The sequence below is a fragment of the Nicotiana tomentosiformis genome, chromosome 11 (genome assembly GCF_000390325.3).
Source record: "Nicotiana tomentosiformis chromosome 11, ASM39032v3, whole genome shotgun sequence".
NCBI classification, from domain to species: Eukaryota; Viridiplantae; Streptophyta; class Magnoliopsida; order Solanales; family Solanaceae; genus Nicotiana; species Nicotiana tomentosiformis.
In genome coordinates, this window is record NC_090822.1 from 105,336,742 (window position 1) to 105,344,006 (window position 7,265).

Genomic DNA, 7,265 nt, shown 5'->3' on the forward strand with positions numbered 1-7,265 from the left:
TCTAATGTGAATAGGGAAAACAACATAATAAGGATAGAAGGGGACTCCGGAGTCTGCGGACGCTGGCAGATATACCTCGAAGTCTCCGTACATAGGTAGTTCACTAATGTCTAGGCTGGTAAGATGTACCTGAATCTACACAAAAGGATGTGCAGAAGCGTAGTATGAGTACACCACAGCGGTACCTAGTAAGTGCCAAGCCTAACCTCGGTAGAGTAGTGACGAGATTAGGTCAGGCCCTACTGGAATAATAAAAGACATGGTGACATGTTTAACAATATAATAACAATAAATGACAATCCAAATGAATCAAGTAAGTAGTATGTCACTATTAAATTACATAAAATAAGAGAAAATAATACCTCGCGGGACGAAAACAGAAATTCACAACTTTAAAGAAATTACCAAAATAACCAAAGGCAAATGCAACCATAAAGAAATATCAACAAGGGCACTCCCGAGGTACTGCCTCGTAGTCCCAAATCATAAATAAATTCACAATATCTCATTTTCTTATATTACCACGGGAGCCTTCACATTTAATTTTAAAGAAAATATTTTTTTCCGAAATAGCATCCCGCGTTTTATCCACTCTTATCATACCACATGACTTCTAGTAGTTCTCCTACTAGCCACGCGTATCAATCCACCCTTATCTCACCGCATGCATTTCAACACCCAAACCTTATACCACCGCATGCATATCAATATTATAATATATCACAATTTGTACCTCAAGTGCCCAAATATTTTAACTTGCCAAAATAATTCAACAAAAAGAATATTTTTCACAATAAAGAGTTCACGGCTCAATCACAATCAGTAAAATAATATCCATTATTTCCACAATACGGAGCTCACGACTCATTCACAATGAATACAAAAATCTTCACAAAGTATTCAGCAAAAATAACACTTTCACAAATTTAACATCTTGACTTAACATCAAAAAAATTTAAATGTAAAATACTTTTTTTAAAAAATATTTTTTTTAAAGAAATTCGACCTTCAAATAATGCACAGAATAAAAGGAACCAAGTTTCAACTAAACAGGTAAAACAACTAGTAGGGAAAAGTTCAAGCAAATTTAAAGTATAAAAATCTGATTAATTATGAAGAATATAACAAAATAAAATAATTTAATTAATATGCAACAGTGATCTACACAATTTAAAAACATAATCTTCCACATTTAGCCTGTGTACACACTCGCAACCTCGTGTACACGACTTTCAACACATTACAATTATCACATCAATACTAATCCTAGGGGAGAATTTCCCCCACACAAAGTTAGACAAGTCACTTACCTCAAAACGCGCTCAATTAGTCAAATAGTATGCCTTTTCCTCGATTTTCCGACTCCGATCGGCTCGAATCTAGTCATAATAATTCGATACAGTCAACAAAAATTATAGAATCAATTCCATAAGAAAATACTACATTTTTCAATAAAAATTCAAAATTAACCCAAAAATCGCCTGTGGGGCCCACGTCTCGGAATCCGGCGAAAGTTACGAAATTTGAACGACCATTCAACCACGAGTTTAACTATATCAAAATGACTAAATTCCAATAGCAATTCGGCCTTCAAATCTTCAAATTTATCCAAGAGGGTTTTCAAACTTTTCCAACTTAATTCACCAATTAAATGATAAAAATAGTGATGGATTCAAGTAATCTAACCAAAATTGAGTTAAGAACACTTACCCCGATATTTTTCTTGAAAATCTCCCAAAATTGCCTCTTCCCGAGCTCCAATTTGGTAAAAATGGAAAATGGGACGAAGTCCCATTTTCAGAATTTAAACATTCTGTCCAGTGGTTTCTTCTTCGCGAAAGCGGTCAGTGCCTCGCGTTCGCAAAGCACAAAATTGTGCTTCCAAACATTGCCCTTCACGAACGCAAAGGAAACCTCGCGAATACGATGCCTTGTCTGGCTTGGCCTTCGCGAACGCGAGCTGCCCTTCGCGAATGCGAAGGCAAAAATCCTTTCCGACCATTTCCCCTTCGCGAACGCGAGGCTTCGATCGCGAACGCGAAGCTTTGCATCTCGACCTTTCGCGAACGCGTGCCCTCGGTCGCGAATGTGAAGCACAAAATGTGCCAGTCCAAATTTCCTCTTTGCGAACGTGAGACTCCCCTCGCGAACGTGAAGAAGGAAACCAGAACAGGCATCAAAAAATTTCCAGCAACAATCCAAGTCCGAAATTGATCCGATAACCTTCCGAAACTCACCCGAGGCCCTCGGGACCTCAACCAAATACACCAACAAGTCCTAAAATATCATACGGACTTAGTCGAAGCCTCAAATCACATCAAATAATGCTAAAATCACAAATCACCCCAATTCAAGTTTAATGAAACTTAAGAATTTCTAACTTTTACATTCGATGCCGAAATCTATCAAATCAAGTCTGATTGACCTCAAATTTTGTACGCAAGTCATAAATGACATAACAAAGCTATGAAAAGTTTCAAAACTGGATTCCGAACCCGATATCAAAAAGTCAACTCCCCGGTCAAACTTCCAAACTTAAATTCCTATTTTAGCCTTTGCAAGCCTAATTTATCTACGGACTTTCAAATAAAATTTCGAACACGCTCCTACGTCCAAAATCACCATATGGAGCTGTTGGAATCATCAAAATTCTATTTCGGGGTCGTTTACACATAGGTCGACATCCAGCCAACCTTTTCAACTTATGTTTTAAACTTTGGAACTAAGTATTCCAATTCATTCTAAAACCTCATCGGACCCAAACCAATTACCCCGGCAAGTCACATAATAGTTATAAAGTACAGAATGAGCAGTAAATGGAAAAATATGGCTAAAACCTTTAAAACGACTGGCCGGGTCGTTACAATTCTAGCTGTGTGTTTTCTTTCAAACATCTTTATTTTATTCACACCCTTATTTGTATTATTCTAGAAGCTCGTGTACTTATGATGGTATTTAGATATCTCGATTATTATGGATTATTCATTTTATTTCAGATTTTATTTCCGTATTTGTTTCTTTGTTATTTATTAATTTAAAAAATGTGTCAAAATGACTAATTATATTCTAACGTTGGCTTGCCTAGCAAGTGAAATGTTAGGTGTCATCACGGTCCCGAAAGTAAAAAATTCGGGTCGTGAAACATATCCACCAGATTAAGAGAATCAATAGTATGCTGGAAATCTCTAGTTTCTGCCTCAACCACTGGTTGTCCTCCAATTCTATCATCCAAGCATAAGGGAGTATTAAAATCTCCTGCTAGGTACCAAGGTCTAGTTATGTTTGTGCCAATGCTTTGCAAACCAGCCCATGGTGCTTTCCTTTCTTAAATAGTATTTCTCGCATATATCACAATAAATTCACAGGAAAATAAAGAGTACCTATCCACCAAAAGACAATGGACAAACTAAATGTGTTTAACGGGTCGGATTGACCCGGTTCCGAACCGGCCTAGACCGGTATTAACCCAGACCGGCTCAGACCGGTGGTAGGGGGCCGTGTAGGGCTGGGTTTGGAGGGTTAGGAGGTTAGGACGTTTACATTTTCATTACCGATTAACCGGACCGGTTAAACCCGATCAAGAAAAATTACTGTTGAACCGATTAACCGGCCCGACCCGGTTCAATAGTGATTTTCTGATTTTTTTTTTTTAAATTCATTTGACCGTTGGTAACGGTTCAATTTGACCATTTTTGCAAGAATAGCCCTTTTTGGGCAATTATTTTAAAAAATAATACTTTTAGTAATTACTAATTTAGCCTTTTGAAAAACTATAAATACACCCCCCTTCTTCTTCATTTCTTCACTCATCTCTCATTTCTCAAACTCAAATTCTCAATTCAAATTAAATCATGCCCCGTGATTCTAGAGTGCGCTCATATGTTTGGGAACACTTTGAGGTGGTAAAAGAAAATGAAGAAGTTCACAAAGTAAAGTGCAAGAACTGTGGTCAAATCTTAAATCTTCATCGAAAGTGGGAGGGCGCAGGCTGTTTAAGGAGGCATATGAAGAGGTTTCTCGAGCGTCCTCCAGAAATTCATATTTAAGATTTTAAGTTGATTTGAGACAATTTGTGTTATTTTAAATTATTAGACGTATTATGCTTAATGTTTTAGTTTGTTAGATTAATTTGAAGTATTATTATGAAATGAAAATTTGAAATGAAACTATGAAAGCCTTTGAATTTAACATTCCAAAAGATGGCCAAGAAGATCATATTGATTATGAAGAACTTACTAAGGCAATGCAAAACCTTTGAAGTTCTAGATTTATATTTAATAATTAAACTTTGAATTTACTCTTTTTTCATTAATTTAGTTGTTAAATGTAAACTTTAATTTGCAAGTTTGAACTTACAAATTATAAGTGCAATTTTTTTTTCATCTTCATTGTATTCTATTATCTTAAATTCTTAATGAAATATTCAAATATAAGAATTTTAAACTCTTTGCATCTTTTATTCAAACACTCTTTTTATAAGATTTTTTTTTTGTTATATATTTTTACTTTAGTTATACAAAATTAAAAAAAAAACATAAACCCGGCCCGGCCCGACCCCTTAGGCCCGGAACCGTTCCGGTTCAATTTTTGACCGGATGGGGCCGGACCCGTTAAGCCCGGTTTGTTAAACCCGGAACCCGGCCCGGATTGGTGACCGGCCGGTCACTATTTTTCCTGACCCGTCCCACCCGTTTGTCACCTTTAAGATGAAGTGAGCATTACTTTCTATGATAGTGACATTAACATGGTTCTGCTGCCATAATATCCAGATTCTCTCATTATCTACCTCAACATAATTATTAGCAAATGTCCATTCCTTTGCTACTCTAGCAATACTAGTAGCAAAGTTCCTCTCATTCACCTTAGTTTCCAACAAACCAGCAAACACAATATTAAATTTCTTAAGATATTTACACATCTCCCCTTATTTGTAAGGCTTATTCATTCCCCTCACATTCCACAATACACCATTCATTGAGCAGGTATTTGAGTTCCTCCCTCAGGAGGTCTACCAGCTCCCAATATCCCTACAATTCCTCCATCAAGTGGTGAGTAAGTATTCTGCAACCTAACAGGAGACTTACTAGGCATCACAACTGTCTGTTGCACCACTGCAGTTACACATGATTTATGAATACCACCTGGAGTTGAAGTAGATCCAGTAGCAGTCATCTCCCCTATTAGTGGGCCCTGACTCATCTTCCCTTGTAGCATATGGAAATTGTAATCATTCTTGACTGGACTGCTTTCTGGAATGAGATTCTTATGTTGCTTCTCACGCATCCTAACAGGTGCCCATACCACCGCTGTTTGGTGAGGTACATGTTGCCCTATATGTATCCCTTGTGGGTCTCCATTGCATATTCATCCCTGGTTTGTGACCCTTATTCTCGCCTCTTGCTTTGGAATTCTTCTTGTTCAAGTTCTCTAGTACATGCCCTTGCTGTTGAGTTTTGACCCTCTTTGGTTCCTCAGGGCAGACATGACCAAATTTCACACATTGTTTTGCAGAACAAAGGCTTCCAATCGTACTCAATGTTCTGAGAAAACACTCTGCCTGTTGGATCTGTGATGTCCAACACCTATGGCATGGGTTGAGTGACATCCATGTCAACTAGGACCCTCGCATAAGATATGCGAACCTGCTTTCGGGTACATTCATCCGCAAAAATAGGTTTCCCTAATCCACTTGTAATTTTGCTCAAGGTCTTAGCTCCCCAGCAGTTCAAAGGCAGGTTGGGCAATCTAGACCAAATAGGCATTGTACGAGGAAATTCATGTTGGAAATCAAATGTAGGGGTCCATATTTTAAGAATTAATGGTCTACTGCGCAAAGTGTATGGGACTGAATATAGTATCTCATTTCTATCATGAATATCTAAGAATTTAGCAATATAGAATTCTTCATCATGTAGATATAATTCTGTTGTGCTCACTTCATTCCAATTCTTAGATATGTAGTTACTCATAACTGTATATCTAGGTAACTCACCCATGGTATAGATCACTAGTGCATTATTCCATATCTCTGTTTGCTCTTTAATTTCCTCTTCCTCCAACACAATTGTAGGTTTTCCATTAATCACTTGGGGAGGGATAAAATTCAGAGCCATACCATTAGCAGCTACTCGATTTCGAGGGAACAATCCAACCCAATTTCGTGACAGGTCGTTCTCTGCCTCGTTTTCCTGTGGAATCGGGTCTGGTTCTTATTGATTTGGTATAGATTCCTGTGGGTTTCGAGCTTGTTGCACTGGGTTGACTGCTAATTTTGGAATCTTCACCAATTTCATAGGTGTTGCGACCTTATCCTTCACCACTTCCTCAGAAGGTTTCATTGAGAAAATGGAGTTTCAGCTGTCCCAGCCAAATCGAATTGAGTACCAGTGTTTGTCTTCCCTTCTGGTGTGTTCCGCTTCCCTGCCGTTTGAGATCCAGATGTCGCCGACTGAGTAAGATGAGTTATGGGACTCCTGTTCGCCGGAACCCTCAAACTTGCTGCCACACCTATTGTTTGCTTACACGAAGTATTGTTAATCACATTTCCCTTGGTTTGTTTGCCCATGGTGATTCTCGCGTTGCTTTCCTATTGATTCTGAGGTCTTCCCCGACCTCGCTTTGCCATGGAATAGGGTTTTCAGTGCACGTTATTAGCAAGAAGGCTAATGTACGCCTAAGCTCTCAACATAGCATTAAAGAATAAAATAGATATCAACAATATTTTCATTCATACTACAATTAAATTGTATATTTTTTATTAGCATTAGTATTGATTTGATTTTGATTTAGGATTTTTTTTGAGTTATATAAGCCCAAACTTGAAATAATACGTTAAAAGATAAAACTATGAAAAAGCTTAAGAAATATTTATAAACTACACTACAATAAATATTTTTATGTATTAAATATATTTAAAACTTTTATACATATAGTGTCGAGTTAGTTTGGTTTCGATTTGACTGTATTTTTAGTTAAAACCAAATCAAACCAAACATGGTTGGGTATTTTTTCCCAACACCAAACCAAATCAAACCAAACCAAATCATAGTCGGGTTTTTTTTTTCGGTTTGACTTGGATTATCGGGTTGGTATAATTTGTCAGTTTCATTTGCACACTCCTAACGACAGCCCTAACAGAGAAGGGGTATATTTAAGCCATTTGTGAAATGGTAAGGATATTTTTGTGCCAAAAATATAACAAGGGTACAATTGATCGTTTTCGTATAGTAGAGGGACAAATTTGAACCATTTCATATGTTTTGTCC

At 37.3% G+C, this 7,265-nt stretch overlaps 1 long non-coding RNA gene across 1 annotated transcript; it reads left to right on the forward strand.

Moving 5' to 3' along the window:
- The first annotated feature begins 4,818 nt into the window (after positions 1–4,818).
- On the forward strand, positions 4,819–6,562 carry LOC117277053 (uncharacterized). Its single transcript, XR_011412246.1, has 2 exons — positions 4,819–5,373; positions 5,512–6,562. It is a non-coding gene; the product is annotated as an uncharacterized lncRNA (long non-coding RNA).
- The last annotated feature ends 703 nt before the right edge of the window (positions 6,563–7,265 follow it).